The sequence below is a fragment of the Lathyrus oleraceus genome, chromosome 3 (assembly GCF_024323335.1).
Source record: "Lathyrus oleraceus cultivar Zhongwan6 chromosome 3, CAAS_Psat_ZW6_1.0, whole genome shotgun sequence".
In the NCBI taxonomy this organism is placed as follows: Eukaryota; Viridiplantae; Streptophyta; class Magnoliopsida; order Fabales; family Fabaceae; genus Lathyrus; species Lathyrus oleraceus.
This window is the reverse complement of record NC_066581.1, coordinates 342,141,200-342,162,505: the sequence shown is the minus strand read 5'-3', so window position 1 is coordinate 342,162,505 and position 21,306 is coordinate 342,141,200.

The window sequence follows — 21,306 nt, the reverse complement described above, 5'->3', positions numbered from 1 at the left end:
GTGCCCCAGGCGTGTCAAGATTTCAACACTTGGGTCACTCAACCTTCCGAATAAGATTTCAAATTTTCAATCTTATAAGCATGCATTGGAAGGGACCTGTATGTCTTAAAATGCAAGATTCTTTATCAAAGATAATCGGATGTTTTTGCAATCAAAGCGGTAATGAAAAACAAAAACAAAATTATTTGACTGAATATGCATTTTATTTATTTGAAGTGTGGCTCAAACGAGCAATACAAAGGAAGCAATTCCTGAAAAGAGGTAATTGCGCACAAAAAAAAAAATTATCCTAATGGCAATGTGAAACCCGTAATCTCATCGAGTTCCAACTCGGTTACACCCCATATGTCCTCAGACTCTCCGTGCTCTCTGCCTTCTGAACAAGACGATTCTGACTGACCCCTACCGGGTATTATCCATGATGCTTTAACCAAAGCGCTAATGATCATGCCAGACGCAGTTGTTCGTTTCAATCCCTCTTTTGCCTGGACCGCCCTTTCGGGTTTTCAGTCCACCGGGATACCCTTTTTTGCCCAAGTCGCCTTTTCAGGTTTTCGACTTGCCGGGTGTACAGTTTTTTCTTTTTATCCCTAATTTTTGCCCGAACCATTTCTTTCTGTTTTTTGGTTCGCCGGGATGCCCATTTTTGCCTGGACTATTTTATTCTTTTCGTCCAGCGGGTCTCTTTACACGAAGTATTTTTTAACTGCGTCCGCATTCACAGGGGATGGAAAATCCTCGCCATCCATGGTCGTTAACAACAAGGCTCCGCCAGAGAAGACCTTTTTGACCACGAATGGACCTTCATAATTCGGTGTCCATTTGCCCCTTCGATCGTTTTGAGGAGGAAGGATCCTTTTCAGCACCATATCACCCACGTGATATACCCGAGGTCGTACCTTTCTGTCAAAAGCACGCTTCATCCTCTGCTGGTATAACTGCCCATGACAGATGGATGCCAGCCTCTTTTCCTCAATCATGCTCAGCTCCTCATACCGGGTCCTTACCCATTCAGCCTCTTGCAACTTCACGTCCATCAGGACTCTCAAAGAGGGAATCTGAACCTCAACCGGTAACACAGCTTCCATTCCATATATCAATGAGAAAAGAGTTGCCCCAGTAGATGTACGCACCGATGTTCGATACCCATGCAATGCAAACGGCAACATCTCATGCCAGTCTTTATAGGTCACCACCATCTTTTGCACAATCTTCTTAATATTCTTGTTGGCTGCCTCAACCGCCCCATTCATCTTCGGACGATAGGGAGAAGAATTGTGATGCTCAATCTTGAATTCCCGGCACAGTTCTGCCATCATCTTATTGTTCAAATTAGAACCATTATCAGTAATGATTCTCTCAGGAACCCCATATCGGCAAATGATGTCTCTCTTGAGAAACCTGGCAACGACCTGCTTCGTCACGTTCGTATAAGAGGCTGCTTCTACCCATTTGGTGAAGTAATCGATAGCCACTAATATGAACCGGTGCCCATTCGAAGCCGTAGGCTCAATCTTTCCAATCATATCAATGCCCCACATAGCAAACGGCCATGGAGACGACATCAAACTCAACGGGTTAGGAGGCACGTGCACCTTATCAGCATAAATCTGGCATTTATGACACTTCCGCACGAAATTGAAACATTGGGCCTCCATTGTCATCCAATAATATCCTGCCCTCAGCAGCTTCTTCACCATTGCATTCCCACTGGCATGGGTACCGAACGATCCCTCATGAACCTCTTTCATCAATTGGCTTGCTTCTCTATTATCAACACATCTGAGCAAGACCCAATCTAAATTCCTCTTGTACAGAACCCCATCCTTATTCAAGTAAAACACCATGGCCAACCTCCGCAGAGTCTTTCGATCCTTTTTAGATGCTCCCTCAGGATACTCTTGAGTCTCCAGATAGCGCTTGATATCGTAATACCACGGCTTCTCATCATCAGGAGCTGTATCAACAACAAACACATAAGCCGGTCTATCCAGACGACCTACCTCCACACTGGGGAACTGATTCCACCACTGCACTTTAATCAAGGCAGCCAGAGTAGCCAAAGCATCTGCCAAAGGATTCTCTTCTCTAGGCACATGATGCAACTTCACCCTGGTGAAAAACGTCAACAATCTCCTCGTATAATCCCGATATGGAACTAAATGAGACTGATGCGTATACCACTTTCCGTTAACCTGATTTATCACCAGAGCTGAATCTCCATATATGACGAGGTTCTTGATCCTCAAATCAATCGCCTCTTCAATCCCCATTATACAAGCTTCGTATTCAGCCACGTTGTTGGTGCACTCAAATGTTAGCCGGGCAGCAAAAGGAATATGAGATCCTTTCGGCGTAACCAAAACAGCACCAACACCGCTACCATTCACGTTAACGGCCCCATCAAACATCAGAATCCATTCGGATTCAGGGTCAGGCCCCTCCTCCGGGATTGGTTCCTCACAATCTTTCGATTTGAGAAACATGATGTCCTCATCAGGGAATTCAAACTTCATCGGTTGATAATCATCAATAGGTTGCTGAGCGAGGTAATCAGACAATACACTCCCTTTGGATCGCCTTCTGAGATGTATACTGTATATCATATTCTGTCAAAATCATTTGCCATCTCGCAACCCGTCCGGTCAATGCTGGCTTCTCAAAAATGTACTTGATTGGATCCATCTTGGAAATCAACAAAGTGGTATGAACCAACATGTACTACCTCAGTCGGCGAGCAGCCCAGACCAAAGCACAGCAAGTTTTCTCGAGCAGTGAATATCTTGTTTCACAGTCGGTAAACTTTTTGCTAAGGTAGTATATGGCATGCTCTTTTCGACCAGACTCGTCATGCTGCCCCAATACACACCCCATAGACCCCTCGAGGACTGTCAGGTACAGAATTAACGGTCTTCCCTCCACAGGAGGCATCAGAATCGGAGGCTCCTGCAAATATTCTTTTATCTTTTCAAATGCCGCTTGGCAATCATTATTCCACCTGACCGTTTGATCTTTTTTCAACAACTTGAATATCGGTTCACACGTGGCTGTTAGGTGAGATATGAACCGTGAGATATAGTTCAATCTACCTAAGAAACCACGAACCTCTTTCTCTGTCCTCGGTGCAGGCATTTCTCTTATCGCTTTTACTTTCGCAGGATCAACCTCGATTCCTTTCTCGCTTACAATGAACCCCAGCAATTTACCGGACCGCACTCCGAACGTGCACTTGTTCGGATTCAACCTCAGTCTGAACTGTCTCAGCCGGTCGAACAACTTGGCCAGATCTACCAAATGCCCCTCTTCTGTTTGGGACTTTGCTATCATGTCATCAACATAGCATTCAATTTCATGATGAATCATATCATGAAACAAAGTCACCATGGCCCTCTGATAAGTAGCACCGGCGTTCTTGAGACCGAATGGCATCACCTTGTAACAAAAAGTGCCCCACGGGGTAATGAACGTTGTTTTCTCCATATCATCTGGCGACATTTTGATTTGATTATAGCCAGAAAAGCCATCCATGAAGGAAAACACCGAGAATTGAGTTGTATTATCTACCAACACGTCAATGTGAGGTAATGGAAAATCATCCTTCGGACTAGCTCTGTTCAGATCTCGGTAGTCCACACACATTCTCACCTTACCATCTTTCTTCGGGACTGGCACAATGTTCGCGACCCAAGGCGGATAATTAGTGACAGCAAGGAAACCAGCATCCCACTGCTTCTGTACTTCCTCTTTAATTTTCATTGCCATATCAGGTCGAGTTCTGCGCAATTTCTGCTTCACTGGAGGACAATCTGCTCGCAACGGTAGCTTGTGCACAACGATATCGGTATCCAACCCTGGCATATCTTGATAAGACCAGGCAAAGATGTCGACATACTCTCTCAACAGCACCACCATTCTGCTCTTGACACTTTCCTCCAAAGCAGCCCCGATTTTCACTTCTTTCTTGACCTCGTCGGTACCCAGATTTACCGTTTCAATATGCTCTTCATGCGGCTGAATCACCTTCTCCTCTTGTTTCAACAACCTGGCTAATTCCCCTGGCAGTTCACAATCTTCTTCGTCTTCTTCTTCAGCATGATAGATCGGATTGTCGAAGTCATACGAGGGTGTAACAGGATTGTTATCAATGAGATCCGGAGAATGATCGCATCTGCATGAATGTGGATTCATGCATTGCTTTAGAACCGGAACGAGACAAATTAAAGAAAAAATGAAAACATTGCCATTTTTATTTTGTTGTATTTTTTTAAACTGCAAAAATAAATGAAAAACAGGGAACACCGCTTTTAACTGAAAAAACATCCTTTTATTGATGATGCAAACTTGCAAATTTTAAACATGAGGTGGCCCTTACAATGAACCATTACGTGTCGGGCAACACATATGGCTTTCATGCATACAAAATAAAAACAAGAAAAATATTACTCTTCCAGCAGAGTGACCCGGATGATCTTTTCAGCCTTCCAGTTCTGGATTCCCATCCCTGGTGCGCACGGCTTTATCCATCGGTCTATTTCACAGTCACTATCAGCTTCATCACTCATCATGCAGATGTGATCCGGATCCAGCATTCCGGCACTAGTGAAGGTGACTGACGTACGGCGTCCTCTGCCTTGTCCAGATGAGCCTCTGCCAGGCTGGTACCCCACTCCGAAGCGGTCCTTCTTTGCAGAGAGATCCATCATCCTGCCCCAACCAGGAGCCTCTCCATTCTTCACCACCTCGGCGGCCTGCTTGTACGAAGCAATGGACGGTTTCTCTTCTTCCTTTGCAAACAGAGCATTCTCCACCTTGACGGTTTCGAAAGCTTGACTAGGCGTCTCCCATATCTCGCCGTCCATTTCAACGTATTTAAACGAGGACAGGTGGCTGACAAAGATGTCCTCTTCTCCGCACACAGTGACAACCTGTCCTTCCCAGATATATTTCAACTTCTGGTGCAAAGTCGAGGTCACTGCCCCAGCAGCATGGATCCACGGCCTACCCAACAAGCAACTGTATGCCGGCCGAATATCCATGACATAGAAAGTCGACTTAAACACCTCCGGGCCTATCTTCACAGGAAGCTCAACTTCTCCGAACACGGCCCGCTTCGAACCATCAAATGCCCGCACTATCAGATCAGTGGGAGTCAGAATCAACCCGTCACAATTTAGCTTAGCCAGAGCCTTCTTCGGCAACACATTCAATGAGGAGCCGGTATCAACCAGCACATGCGAAAGCACAGCTCCTTTGCACTCCATTACAATGTGTAGAGCCCGGTTGTGATTTCTCCCATCCACAGTCAGATCCATGTCTGTAAAACCCAACCCATGGCTGGCATGAACGTTAGACACGACCGTCTCCAACTGGTTAATTATTATCTCTTGAGGAACATAGGCTTTCTTCAGGATCTTCATCAAAGCCTCTCTATGCCCCTCAGAGCTTAACAGCAAAGATAGAATCGAAATTTTGGAGGGAGTCTGCTGCAGATGGTCAACAAGCTTGTACTCAGACTTCTTGATGATTCTTAAGAATTCTTCTGCATCATCATCAAGCTTTTCTTCCGACCCAACAGGCGTCGGTGTCACCACTAGAGTACTATCATTCACTACTTCCTGTTTCCCTTTCGCCTTGGCTAAAGCCTCGGCCTTTTCTTTTTTCTCTTTTTCTCCTTCTCCTCCCCTCAAGGCATCTGGTGCAAACAGTCTGCCACTGCGAGTGAAACCGCTGGGACCGGCATTATCCACCTTTGAAACGGTGGTTTCATCCGTAGTCTGATCTTCCACCTTCTCACCATTACAGTACACCTCCCCGCCAAATGCCATGGCACGACATCATCTTTGTCATATGGAATTGGTCCAGGTACCGTGATGGTAACTGGAGCTGCCTCAGCTAGATTTGACAAATCCACCGGGTCAAAATAAATTGTTATGGTGGAGACTTCATCTTTTCCCATATCCACCTTCTCAATCAAGATACTCCCATCGTCCATCAGACCCTGGACAGTCCTCCTCAATAATTCACACCCATTCTGAACAACAGTGCACTCAGCACAATCAATACCACAGCCCGGATGAACCCCATTCAACAACAACTGCCTCTTGACCTCAGCCAGAGGAGTCTTCAACTGATCAACAGACAACAGCCCCACTTTGTTCTCCTCCGAGATAGCATTCACCCCCCTTTGACCATGCGCAGGCATGGGATTAGCATTGACATTGGGAGATGGTGCGAAGTTGATAGCTTTCGAATCCACCAGGTCTTGAACTACGTGCTTAAAAGCTTTGCAGTTCTCTACGTTATGTCCGGGAGCACCCGAATGGAATTCGCACTTTGCACTCTCATCATAACTGGCTGGCCTTTGATCAGGTCTCAAAGGTGCCAGAGTCCTTAGCTGTACCAGCCCCAAGTCCATCAACTTCTTCAGCAAAAAGGAATAGGTTACAGGAGGCCTGTCAAACTGCCGGTCGTTCATTCTCCCCCTGACTTGGTACCCAGCCCTCTGAGGCCTCTGCTGAAATGATTGTCTTTGCTGTTGAGGTTGTTGTTGTTGCTGTGCAGGTTGATTGTCAGCAGGAATAGTTACTGCAGCAGTGTGCTGAAAGTAACGATCCCTACTAGGTCCCCTCTGAGCATAGACCGCACTGGTATCACCCTCTTTTTTTCTCTGGCCGTTACTGAAAGGCTTCTTTGACCCTGACGAAGAAGCATTACCCCCTTGAATCTTTCCGAGCTTCAGCCAGCTCTCTATTCTCTCACCAGCCACCACTATATCTGAAAAGTTGGTCACCGGACAACCAACCATTCTTTCGGCGAATGCCCCCTGCAGGGTCCCCATGAAGAGATCAGACATCTCTCTGTCCACAAGTGGAGGTTGCACTCTGGCAGCCAATTCCCTCCATCTCTGAGCGTATTCTTTAAACCCTTCGCTATTCTTTTGAGACATACCCTGTAGCTGGGTACGACTCGGGGCCATATCAGCATTGAACTGATACTGTTTAAAGAATGCGTCCCCAAGATCTTGCCAATTCTTGATATCTGAGGACTTGAGCTTGGTGTACCACTCCAGTGAGCCTCCGGACAGACTGTCCTGGAAGAAATACATCCACAGCTTTTGGTCCATGGTGTAAGCTGAGATCTTACGGACAAACGCCTGCAAATGAGTCTAAGGGCAGGAACTCCCATTGTACCTATCAAATGTGGGCGCTTTAAATTTCTGCGGGATCACAATCCCCTCCACTAGCCCCATGTTTGACATGTTAACCACCCCAGGCGTGGCATAACTTTCCAAGGCCCTGATCTTCTCAGCCAGCAGCTGGATCTCTTTGTTCTGTGGTTGGGCACCATACTGACCGAACGGTTCATTGTGCATCGAGAACTGATCAGCTTCTCTATCTTCCTCTCTGTCGTCATCAACCCCGAAGAAAGGCGGGAACAGACTGTCCTTCAGATTCTGACCAGGTTGACCACCCGCAGCACCGAAACCAGCAGCGTTCACTATACCCACGGTTGTTCTCTTGCCACCATCTCGAGAACCACCCAGCCCCTGGTTGGAGACACCATCCAGGTTCACACCACTATTTGCCGCTGAAGCCCGCTCGAGCTTCTCGACTTTGTCAGCTAGAGCTTTCTGACCAACTGCAAAACCTTGCATGATGTTGATCAGCTCGGTCATCTTGTCTTTCAGCTCGAGGATATCTGTATTCGGGAGATCCATTAGTCTGGGAGTATTGCGTCGCGTGAAGTATCTGTGAGGACGTGTTGAGTGCAAAGGTACAACTCTGCGAGCACGAGCAATGATTCCTGAAACAATCAAGCACGTTAGAACGGATACCTGCAAAATAAAACACAAGTTATTATGATCATGCATGAATGCAGTATTTATCCATATGAGGAACACTTTGTCTCTCGATCCTGGCTTCATCGAGACATAATCTGGCAGCAATATTCTGATATTCATCATTCGATTTCATCATACAGATCAGAGATATATGATTTAGCAAAATACCCCCAACCATGTGTGTGTGCTGTGTGAGTGCATACAGTAAAGCAAATAAAGCTTGAAGATCGATCACTGAATGAAAATAACCATCACATAGCAAAATACACAATAAGTGCCAAAGTCATACATCAAATCAGATATAAATCCAATACAATCTTCCAGAATCGGGAAAGAAATACAAGCAAAATGAATTCCGTCAACAAGCCTGACGGTAATCCACACAAATGATAAAGCTAGCCTGATGAGGGTCCCCCAGACGGCCCTATCTCATCAACCATCTTCGCGAACTCTGCGGCGAACCTGAGCTCGGTGTTCTCCTGCTGTAATCTCCCCACCTCCTTCTGGTGAATCTTCATCTGCCTAAATTAATAATCTCTCTCAGCCATGTAATGATCCCTCTCGGCGATGTAATGATCTCTCTCAGCGATGGTCTTCACATTCTCCGCTTCCTTGATCTTCAGCTTTGCCTCCCACTCAGCAATGAGAATCCTGACTCTGTCATCCCTCTGATCTCTCACGAGGATTTGCCTCCTCTTCTGATCTTCAATGACCTTTGAAGCTCTAGCCAATCTCTCTTTGGTGATGTCGTGCTCCTTTGTTGAAGATGCCAAAGCCTGACTGACCTTCCCATAGTAAGCAGTATCCATCTCAAAGCGCTTTGCCTCCAATGCATGTCGCTTATCTCGATCTTCCATCTTCACTCTGATCTCCTGGTTGGCCGTCTGAATCCGAGCAACACTCATCTCCAATTCAGCTTTCTCCGCTAGCAACTGATCTCTGGCTCTCTTCATCTCGAGGAATTCTTCAATACTGACAGAAGAACGCGGACCCTCAATCATGGGACACCAAGGATCACCTCCCGGAAATGGTAGATGTGTAATCTCGATCCTCTTCCGAAGCCAATCATCAAATAGAGGAAAAGACCGGCTGTTGACCTTGCCAAAAGGAACCTTTCCTTTTCTTTGAATGTTACGCCATGACCCAGACACCAGCATCAGCTTGGCCTGATTGCCCTCAACCGGGAAGTAAAAGGACTCCTGAGTCTCACACTCAAGGGGAGGAACTTCCATAGCGAACCCCATCTGTCTCCTAAGATATGTTGGGTTGTAGTTAATGCAACCCTGAACTCCTATAAGAGGCACATTGGGAAAATCCCCGCAGCTATATATAAAATTCCGTCCATCCAAACCATTATGAGTCCATGCTATATCAGCAGCCCGCAAACCCATCAATCTGACCGACCACTTGACCGTAGGATCAAGAGAAGCAAAAGCACCTCGGGAAGGAAAATACCCCATAAACCATCTGAATAACATCTGAGCACAACACCTGATCAAACCACCACGTCTCTTCTCGTTCCTGTTATGAACCGAGTAATAGATATCTCCGACCAGAGTAGGAATAGGATTCCTCTGCATGAACAATCTGATAGCATTATGGTCGACAAAGCTCTTCTGATTAGGAAACAGAATGATCCCATAAACGCTCACAGCAATCAAAGCACAGACCGTCTTCCAATTACCCATAGCAACATGTTCCTTGGCCTTAGCCTCCAAGAAACTCAAATGAAATCCAGGTAGTTTTCCTTTCTCCTTCAAACCCTCCTTGGTCATCTCTGGACTCAAATAAAGAGCACGAGAAATCCCAAGGACATCAGGCTCTCCCCTAATAGCACAGAAAGGAATCTGATCTCGGATCGGAATACCGAAGATACTAGCATAATCCTCCATCAGAGGCCCCAACAAGTTGTCCGGGAACACAAAACATCTCAAACCCGGGTCATAGAACTGGAGAAGAGTATGAATGGCGCTTCTGTCACTGTCAGTGAGTCTGAAAACCATCTTCAGAATACCACCGTATGCCTCTCTGAACATCCCCACATGGTCGGGTGTAATCAATGCTATCATATCTCTCAACTCGTCGATCTCTGGGTTGAAGAAACTGTAGGCAACATCATCTTTCAAACCGGGCCTCATATCTGAGCAGAAAGTCTCTCAACCAGGATCTCGATCAAAATGTCCCTGCATATGGATAAACATGTGTTAGATGCAGGTAAATGCAAATGTTAATGATGCTGATGAATGAATGCAATGCATTGCCATCCTCCAAGTCATCTGATCAACTGTTGCTCTGAGTCACAGCCCTGATCTCTGAACCGATCACAACCATCTGAAGGAATATGTAACCATAAATCCCACTCAAGGGTTCCGAAATAAACAGAACTGAAAGATATATCATCATCATCACCAGACAATCTCTGAGCAGATAACCTCAATCCTCCGAATCGGCCCGGGGAATCCTGAAATAAACGGATCCCCACTGATAAATAACACGGACAGCACTCCGGCGTCTCGGCAATAAATGACCATAAATCCGACTTATAAATATGGCTCTGATCAACGTAACCAATAGTCACCATCAAAGTCACCATCTGAACATGCATCTGTAAGAATCACCCTCCCCTCACAGGTAAATTCTAATCAGGTCATCCTAAGGCGGATAATAGTCTCGACAATCGGGCAGAGATACTCAATGGGTTTGCCCTTTCGGGTGTGCCATTGTAGCTCTCCTGAGATCGTATAAACCAAAGATCCGGGAAATGATCGGTCACCAGAGTCAATAGTTCAGATGAAGTGACACAACCAAAGTGGATACTCCACAAAGGAAGGGCACCATCAAATGAACCTCGTCCGGCTTGTGGTATGTCACGTTGCAACAATATGCTGATAAAGCAAATGAGGAACGTGAGACCACACTAATCCTAGGTGTATACTCGGGCCTGGGTTTTAGCCCCACTCAGAACACCCACCCCAAACAGAGGAACCACCTGCACAGAGGACGGCAACATGATAGTATGATGCATGCAAATATTTATGCAAATATATACACAGTCAGAATAATAAATGCAATAAATAACAGCACAAGCAACCTAAACTATCCTAGAACGCTAGGAGAGACTCGCTTAGGGAAGATGGACCAGCACAGGTCAACATCTTGTAAAGTCCCCAGCAGAGTCGCCAGCTGTCGCATCCGCGAAAAACAACCGGCGGGCTAAAACAAAAACAACACAGAGCCGCCACCGTGCGTTATTTATCCCAAAGAGGGAAAGGAAACGCTCGAAGTAAACCTGGGAAAAGCATGGTCTCGCGACCAAAGAGAATGGGATCGGGAGTCGGTTACGCAAGGGGAAGGTATTAGCACCCCTCACGTCCGTCGTACTCGACGGGATCCACGCTCTAAAAGAAAGAAAAGGTTGCTAAAACAAACATCACACACACACACACACTGAAGACAACACAGGTGGAGGAAGAGGGGAGAGGGCTCGCTAGGATGTCGCATCCTATGCCTACGTATCTCGTCTGGAACGAGAATCAGAGCTGCCGTAGTTCGGCTCACGCACGCCAAACAAGACACACACAAACACGGGCAAACTTGGAACCCGAACGCCAATCGCTGGACTTACATCGACTTCCGAACCAAACAAACACAATCAGGATACGGACAGCCAATCGCTGGTCTTACATCCATATCCCGACACACAAGAAGAAACAAGCAACAAGTTACTAAGGAGTCAGGCACTCGAGCCTAGCAACTGTCAAGCAAACGCACACAAAGAAAAGAAAAAAAGTGCCCGGAGAGACCTCGCACGGTCTCCTGCCTACGTACCTCATCTGGTATGAGGATCAGGGCGACGTAGTTCCCCTGAACGGGAAAGAAATTCTAACCAGATACAAAGGGAGACACACTACTAGGGAGCTGGACTCGAGCCTAGGTGTTATCATGCATCATTGCCCTATGTTATGGTTCTCTATCTACTTGCACAACAGCAAGCTAATCCTAACCAGGAAGAAGCAAAGCATGCAAGCATAAACAAAACAAAGCAAACATTTCACATTTAGCACACACTATATCCAGTCAAAAAGTGGGCTCAAACAAAGGGTCAGACTGCCAAGGCAAGTCATCTGTACAAGGGTGGTGTTTAGCTCTTAACCCTGACATTGAGAGTCAGGGTGAAGCCAGATGAAAGGTGAGTGAAGATTAGACTTCACAGCTCTTATCCCTGGCCAGGGAGAGCTTCAGACAAAGGAGTGTGGGTTCAGGAAGTGGGAACCCTTCTACACTCAAGACTCTGACTCAACTGTGCAACTGTACAAGATCTTGGGTTAATGTCCCAATGCATCAACACAGTGGTGTGAGCAGAGGGACGACTCAACAGAATAGCGGGAGATAGATTGCGTATCTCTTTTGTCCGCCAATTGCCTTAATCAAGGTCTTTACCTGCTTGGGGACAAAGTTAAACCATCACAAACATCGCCTCTTAAGGAGGACTTCAGACAGTTGCCTAGCTAAATAACAATCCAGGTCTTCCAGACTACATGGAGACAAGAGAGTCTACCTCAATTGGTTTATACAACCAAGCAGCAACACAAAGCAAGTTCAAAGATGAACTGTTAGCGACTAAAGTACCTGAAATCAATCTAATTCAGTCAGTATACCAATCACAGAGTCAAAACAAACAGCATAAGAATCAACAGACAATGTATAATCAGACAATGTAATGTGCAAAGCACAATCAACTCAAGTGAGCCAAGCACAAGCTCAAAGCAAATGAGCCAAGCACCCTACAAAACACACAAGTTAGTTCACAACAATCAACCAAATCAAACTCAATTAACTTGCACCATTCACCTTTAAGGCATTTGCATCTCAACCTGTAACATAATTCAAAAGTGAGAAACGAGACCACTAGGACAAGCCTAGGGTCCAAAGGAGATGAAAAATCCAAAACAGCAAGTGAAAATTATCCAAAATCACAATCAAACAATTTAGAAACAAAACCAATTGGTCCCATGCTCATATCATTCATTATCATCATTTCATAAAAGAAAAGGCACAAAACATACAATTTGCAACCTCAAAAGACCAAACAGAATGATCACAATCAAATCAATATCAAAACAGCTCAATAAATTCCACAAACATTCCAACCTAAACAGAACACATTCAATGAGCATCATATCAAATTTCATGCTATTTGGACCAGAGGAAGTATGGAAATTAAATTCACTAAGTCCAGACAAGTTCAAGCAAGCCAACACAAGGCATCAAAACAATCATCAACTTCCATCAATCATAAAACAGAAATGAAATATGATAAATGAATGGGATCAAAACCACAATGACCTATAATGTGTCTACAATGCTCATACCAAATTTCACACTCATCCAATTAATGACCAGAATTTCACAAAGCCAATACCAACATGTATCACAAAAAATCAACAAATGACCAAACAGAGGGAAAAATTTCAATCAAATAGGAAATGCCATTAATAAGTCCAGAAAAATTCACATGTATTCTCAACATCCACCTGCTCAATCATGCAAATATTTAGCTCAATCCAATGTTCACAAGAACATCAAATAAAATCATGAAATTCACAAAGCATGGTGTGACACAAATTGTCACACCTCTAATAAAAAATTCATATCTCATCAACCAGGGATCCAAAAATTGCAAACCATACATCAAAATCACCAGCAAAGAGTCCAGAACATGCACAAAAAATTTCAAGCATTTCTATGGAAGCATCATCATTTTATGAGTGAAATGGAAAAACATATACACATGGCACACATCCAAACAATCCCTAGGCAATTTATTTTTCCACACGTGCACAAAAATAATAAAAATCACCATAAAAAACTACACATCACAAGGAGAATAATGCAAAAAGTCTCATCAAATTTGGACAAAAAATGAATCACTTATGAATTTTTGAAGTTATGAATCAAAATGAAATGAAAAATGAAAAAGAAAATGAAATGAAATGAAATAATGTGGAATAATGGCATAATTGTAAATATGCTTCAGCGAAGCCAAAACGCGCCGTTTCATTTTATTTGCTGGCGAAGCGTGATTGGTCAGTGGTGGCGGTAAACAAGAAATTCAAAACGAAATGGAAAATTTCAGATCAAACGCGTCTTGGCATCGTGTTCTTCATCAAGAACAACAACAAAATTTCCAGAAAATTCAATATGACCAAATCTCAACCAAAATGAGCAAACGATATATCAATGGAATCATCATTCAATGTACATCACGAATATGGCAAGCATTTGACCTAACTCTAACCATATCAACGGGATCGAGCGAAAATAGTTTTCACCTCAAAACTTAAATCCTAGATTTCTCATTCGATACTCAACCAAATCCAAAACCACAAGTTGCATGCTACTCTACGTTGAAAGATCTACACAAACCACATCTCAATTCAAGCAATTAAGGAATTCGAAATCTGACCTTATGGAGGAAGCAGCTCGCGATTTGGACGTTTCAATGGCCAAAAGTTGAAAACAGATGCAGCTTGATGATGTGTAAGTTGAATGAAATGAACGCCTTAGCTCAATCATGCACCAGGTCCAAGAATCATGAAATTGCCATGGATGTGTGAGTTTCCAACAGTCCAAATTCTCCAATGTTCTTGCCTTGATTTTGCAAAACAGTCGTGCACAAGCCTTGGTGTGTGATGGATCCAACAAGAATCAGTACAATTGATGAAGAATTCAGTGTGAAATGATGAAAAAAGTGTGTGAAAATTTTGGAGAATTGAGAGGTTTTTGGAGGGAAAGTTGGTTAGATCTTGAGAAATGTGAAGTGTGATTATCAATTCTGTTACAATTAACCTCTTATACCAACTCCTTAATCCATTTCTTAATCACAATTAGCAAATGAAGTGAAATTAGTGAAAATGAGTTTTAAGTGAAATGTCAAAAATGGCCTTTTGCAAACCAGCCAATGTAACAGTACAATGGCAATGCAAACAAGTTCTAAATGGTATTTGGAATGTGCTAGAATGAGTTTTGTGTGCCAATGCATTGTAATTTGAAAATTCACCATTTCACACCAAAAATACAAAAGGAATCACTTGAAAAATGACTTTTTGCCATGATGATTTTTGATGAAATGTGATGATGCATCATGAAAGTACACATAAAATGTGGTTTGCTCAAAGAAAGATCACCCAATTTGGCCATTCCATGTGAAAGTTATGACACTTTGAATTTAGGCATTTTTGGAAAATGATTTGATCATAACTTGCCAACCATACATGAGAAATTCATGTTCTTGGACGTTTTGGAAAGGTGAGAGAAAGATCTACAACTTTCATGTTGAACAAAATTTCATTTGAAGCATTTTTGGACACGTAATTTTGAGGTGAAAAACTTTCCATTTTTGGAAACTTTCAATTACAAGTCACTTTCTATTTTTGGAAAGTTTCCATCTGACTTTATTTCCTTCATTCTTGATGTTTGAAATGTCAAATGAAACTTGCTCACACATGAAAGAAGTGTCTCTAACTCTCTCCCACCTCCAAATCCATAAAATCAGGCACAGTTGACCACAGTTGACTTTTCTGACTGATAGATGAATCTGGCTATGCACTGATCAAGTTGAGCTTCAAACTCCTGATGAAGTGGCTCAATGATGAAACCCTAGCTTCCCTAAGCTCCATACAATCATATGATGATCCCCATATCCATTGAAAACCTCATCTCCTTGCCAAGCCCAGATTGGCCCAATACAACTGATTCAACTGATTAGGGTTGACCAGTGGTCAAAACCCTAATCTCAAGGCATCTGATCAATCATACTGAATCTCTTGGTGATGATGAAACCATGATGATGATGATGTACCATTGCAACCAAGATAAAGCTCAATCTCTTTGAGAATCAAGAAACCCTAATTTGTACCACACATCCTCAGATGATTAATGATCAATTCAATCAATGAAACCCTCAGGCTTGCATCTCAACCTCTTTTATCTTCTGATCAAGACTTAGGAGGATGACTTGCTCAATGTAGCCACATGATATGCAACATGCTAATGACTAATGACCTACAAATGAAATGCAATATGCTAAGCTAGTCCCAAGAGAGGAGGGCAAATTTTGAGGTGTTACAGCTGCCCCTATTCAATCCACTGTGAACCTGTCGATATGAATAGCCTCGGCTTTCAGATGATCAGGATGAAGAGTGATTGAATACCAAGAACAGACGAACAATTTGCACTCTGATGGGAAATAATTATCAATTCCTGTCAGAATCGGCAAAGAAACAATCTTGAAGAAAAATCCGTCTGGTACGGAGAAAGTCGACCTGATCACCGAAACAGCAACATCGACCTGGATACCAAAATAAATGGTAACGCAGGGATAACCATGGCCTGAACACCACATCCGCTGGGGATTATCATCTCTTTCTTTGCTTTTCTTGAACCCCGAAATTTTCCTTCGCGCAAATGATCCCGGATCACTGCATTTGAACCCCGACATCTTGTTTGCCAAAATAATGAACCCCATTCTCCATTTTGAACCCTAGTCACCTGACGATAACTCGCGATCGCCATTATGAACCCCGTTCTCCAGAAAACACCTCGTGTCTCCTTTTCTCCATTTGAACCCCGCTCTCCAGAAAATGCCTCAACATTTCCTTTTCTCCAATTGAACCCTGTTCTCCGCTTTCTTGTGATAATTCCCCTGGCAACGTCGGAAATAACACCAAACACCACTCTGAGGGCGACATATCAGAGGGTACACCTTCACAAAAGGAAGGTAACATGTGCATCTCTTCCTCAGAAGACACCCATAACGACCTCTATTGGACTCAGCCAAAGTCTAAGGTGACACATGAACAGAAGATAATCCTGAGGACCTCATCCCGGATATGATTTTCAACTCCAATCTCTATTTGAACCCCGATCTCCAGAAAATGTCTCAACACTTCCTTTTCTCCATTTGAACCCCGATCTCCAGAAAATGCCTCAACATTTCCCTTTCTCCATTTGAACCCCGATTTCCAGAAAATGCCTCAACATTTCCCTTTCTCCATTTGAACCCCGATTGTCGCGCTGATCGCGTAACGTCCTTTGATCTTATTTCCATCTCCACCCGACGGAAAAATTTCCTCCAATATCGCACTACTGGGGAACATTGCTGATCTGACATCATGATGCTAAACTCCTCAGAGTAACATCTTCCAACTTCTATCTCGCACGACAGGAATCTCCTCCAGTATCGCACTACTGGGGAATATTGTTGAACCAACACCACCATATTGAACTCCTCAGAGTAACATCTCCACCATCCGGCGAAACTAAATCTCAAACGGTAACCACGGCTTGAGTTGCGCTGATCGCATAACATTCCCATCTCTGTCCGACGGAAAAGTTTCCTCCAGTATCGCACTACTGGGGAAGTACTGTTGATAAAAAACGGTGCCAAACTCCTCAGAGCAACACCTTCACCCTCAGGCAACCACTTCTCAAACGGTAACCACGGTCTGAGACTAGCTCATGCTTGCAATAATGATGCATGATTGATTTTTTTCAGCGTAATGCTCCATAATTATGGAAATGCTACGCGATTTATTTTTCTATGCAACATGCTATGCTATTTTTTCATGATGAATGTATAAAAGATATCCCCCTCAAGGGACTCTTCTGGGGAGCTCGAGATACTCTGCCGAGGAACTCGTCAACACTCCGATCTCCACCCTGATGGGGAATAGTGTTGCTGCTGGGAAAAGGAAACCCTTGCTGGGGATAACCTCCATCGCACCCGATCCGCTCGAGGAATTGCTGGGGTAGCACCACCAATGCACTCTGTGGGGATACACCAGTCTTGACTAGCTGGGGATATCAATCCCGACTCTGCTTGGGAAACCACCACACACAGATACTTCCGCTGGGGAAATTGTCACCTTCAGGCCTGGCGACTGGGGAATATTGATCCGAGACCTGCTGGGGATAACCATCCTGACCCTGCTAGGGAGACCTCGAATCTGCTGGGGAGTTAGTCCTCACGACTCTGCTTGGGGAGATGAGGAAAATCTGGTACTAAACACCCGTCGATTCGCCGAACCTTGGTATTCAATATCCAATTCCAATATCAGCTTTCCACTTTTGAGAACTCCCAGACTCGTCTGGACCTTTTCTGCTCCATCATCTTGTATTCCAAACCGCTTCGCGCTCGACAGAAAGCGAACTCCTGGGACTTATACAGACTTTTCAATTTTCAGACTTTCAAGAGTCTTCTTGATTAATTACAAGGATCGTCGTACGTTTCACCGCCGTCTTTTCACCGTTCTTTCATTCGTTCGTCCCTGATCGGACTCCACGGGGATTTACTCTGTCAAAAGCTTCCACATCACAACCGGCAAGTGAGGGAAAATATCTAACAGTACCTGCAAAAGAGATCGTTAGATAAAACCGTGCCCCAGGCGTGTCAAGATTTCAACACTTGGGTCACTCAACCTTCCGAATAAGATTTCAAATTTTCAATCTTATAAGCATGCATTGGAAGGGACCTGTATGTCTTAAAATGCAAGATTCTTTATCAAAGATAATCGGATGTTTTTGCAATCAAAGCGGTAATGAAAAACAAAAACAAAATTATTTGACTGAATATGCATTTTATTTATTTGAAGTGTGGCTCAAACGAGCAATACAAAGGAAGCAATTCCTGAAAAGAGGTAATTGCGCATAAAAAGGAAAAATCTATCCTAATGGCAATGTGAAACCCGTAATCTCATCGAGTTCCAACTCGGTTACACCCCATATGTCCTCAGACTCTCCGTGCTCTCTGCCTTCTGAACAAGACGATTCTGACTGACCCCTACCGGGTATTATCCATGATGCTTTAACCAAAGCGCTAATGATCATGCCAGACGCAGTTGTTCGTTTCAATCCCTCTTTTGCCTGGACCGCCCTTTCGGGTTTTCAGTCCACCGGGATACCCTTTTTTGCCCAAGTCGCCTTTTCAGGTTTTCGACTTGCCGGGGGTACAGTTTTTTCTTTTTATCCCTAATTTTTGCCCGAACCATTTCTTTCTGTTTTTTGGTTCGCCGGGATGCCCATTTTTGCCTGGACTATTTTATTCTTTTCGTCTAGCGGGTCTCTTTACACGAAGTATTTTTTAACTGCGTCCGCATTCACAGGGGATGGAAAATCCTCGCCATCCATGGTCGTTAACAACAAGGCTCCGCCAGAGAAGACCTTTTTGACCACGAATGGGAAACCCGTGATACCAAGTTGATCCCATATCGTGCCTATGTCATGGAATTAATAAAATACTTTGACGAAATCACTTTCCGTCATATCCCGAGAACTGAGAATCAAATTGCTGATGCTTTGGCTATGTTGGCTTCAATGTACCAAGTCAGATTCCATAATGAAGCACCTCTCATTCAAATCGAGCGGAAAGTTGAACCTGCCTACTGCCAGTCAGTTGAAGAGGAAGCCGATGGTAAACCCTGGTTTCACGACATCAAATGCTTTTTGCAAAATCAAGAATATCCAACAGATGCAACAACCCTTGACAAGAAAACATTGAGGAAGTTAGCATCCAAATTCTTCTTAAGCAATGGTGTGTTGAACAAGAGAAATCACGACATGATTCTGCTCAGATGCGTGGATAGACGTGAAGCGAACCTGTTGATCAAGGAGATTCATGAAGGATCCTTTGGAACTCATGCCAATGGGCATGCCATGGCCAAGAAGATTTTGAGAGCTGGTTATTACTGGTTGACCATGGAATCCGACTGTTTCAATTATGCTAGAAAATGTCATAAATGCCAAATATATGCCGACAAGGTACACGTGCCTCCGACCCTACTCAATGTTTTGACGTCACCTTGGCCTTTCTCAATGTGGGGCATCGACATGATTGGCGCCATTGAGCCTAAAGCTTCCAATGGTCACCGCTTCATCCTGGTTGCCATTGATTACTTTACCAAAGGGTAGAAGCCGCCTCTTATGCTAATGTGACAAAGCAAGTGGTTGCACGGTTTCTCAAGAAAGAGATCATTTGCCGTTATGGAACTCCAAGCCGGATCATCACAGATAATGGGACGAATCTGAACAATAAGACCATGAAAGAATTATGCGAGAGCTTCAAGATTGAGCACCATAACTCTTCACTATATCGTCCAAAGATGAATGGCGCTGTTGAAGCCGCTAATAAAAACATCAAGAAGATCCTGCAGAAAATGGTGCAAACCTATAAGGATTGGCACGAAATGCTACCCTTCGCATTGCATGGATACCGGACTTCCGTCCGCACTTCAACAGGGGCAACCCCGTTCTCTTTGGTATATGGGATGGAAGCAGTTCTCCCAATTGAAGTGGAGATACCTTCAATGAGAATCTTGATGGAGACCAAGCTAGAAGAGGCTGAGTGGACTCAAAATAGATTTGATCAGTTGAACCTCATAGATGAGAAGCGATTGACTTCTTTGTGGCATGGACAGTTATACCAGAAACGGCTTAAAAGGGCTTTTGACAAGAAAGTACGTGTTCGAGAATTCAGAGAAGGAGACCTAGTGCTTAAGAAGATCTTGCCAATACACAAGGACTCACGTGGGAAGTGGACTCCCAATTATGAAGGCCCATATGTTGTGAAGAAAGCTTTCTCCGGAGGTGCCTTGATTCTCAAAACTATGGATGATGAAGAGCTCTCACACCCCGTGAACTCTGATGCAGTTAAAAAATACTATGCCTAACAAAAACCCGCTAAATCGAAAACCTGAAAGGGCGATTTAGGCAAAAAAAGGGTATCCCGGTGGACTGAAAACCCGAAAGGGCGGTCCAGGCAAAAGTTAGGGATGAATAAAAATGGTAGCTCGCTAAGTTGAAAACCTGAAAGGGCGACTTAGGCAAAAAAGGAGCGTCCCGGTGGATCGAAAACCCGAAAGGGCGATCCAGGCAAAAGTTAGGGGCATAAAGGCATAAACTGCATCAGTTGTTACTGATTAATACCGAAGAATTTGAGGTAGAAGATTAATCCAGTCACTCCCCTTTGGAGCAAAGTTTTTGGGGGAATCATACCTATTAGGGATGTTAGTGGTCACTGAATTCAATGTAAACCTTTCCTTATTGCCATTTTCAAAAAAAATGTAACACTCTATGGAGCTACGCCATTTGTGTGCTACCATTCTTGAATAAAATACAAGTTTTCCCAATCATTGTTAATTTGTGTTCATCTATGCTTTTCTTTGTTATGCAAAATGTCATTTATTTGTTAATAATGAAGTTTTGAAACTTGAAAAAGAATTTGAAATTTAGAACAAAATTACTTTGATATATGTGAAAATCGAAGGAAAATCATTTGTTTCCCCAAAAGCCTCAAGGTTGCATAAATGTTCCTAGAGCACCAACAAAAGTCCCCATGGAATACAACTTATTAATCCTTTAGAAGGATGGACCTTTGGTTATTTATAACTGTCAATCATGATAGTTTCTCC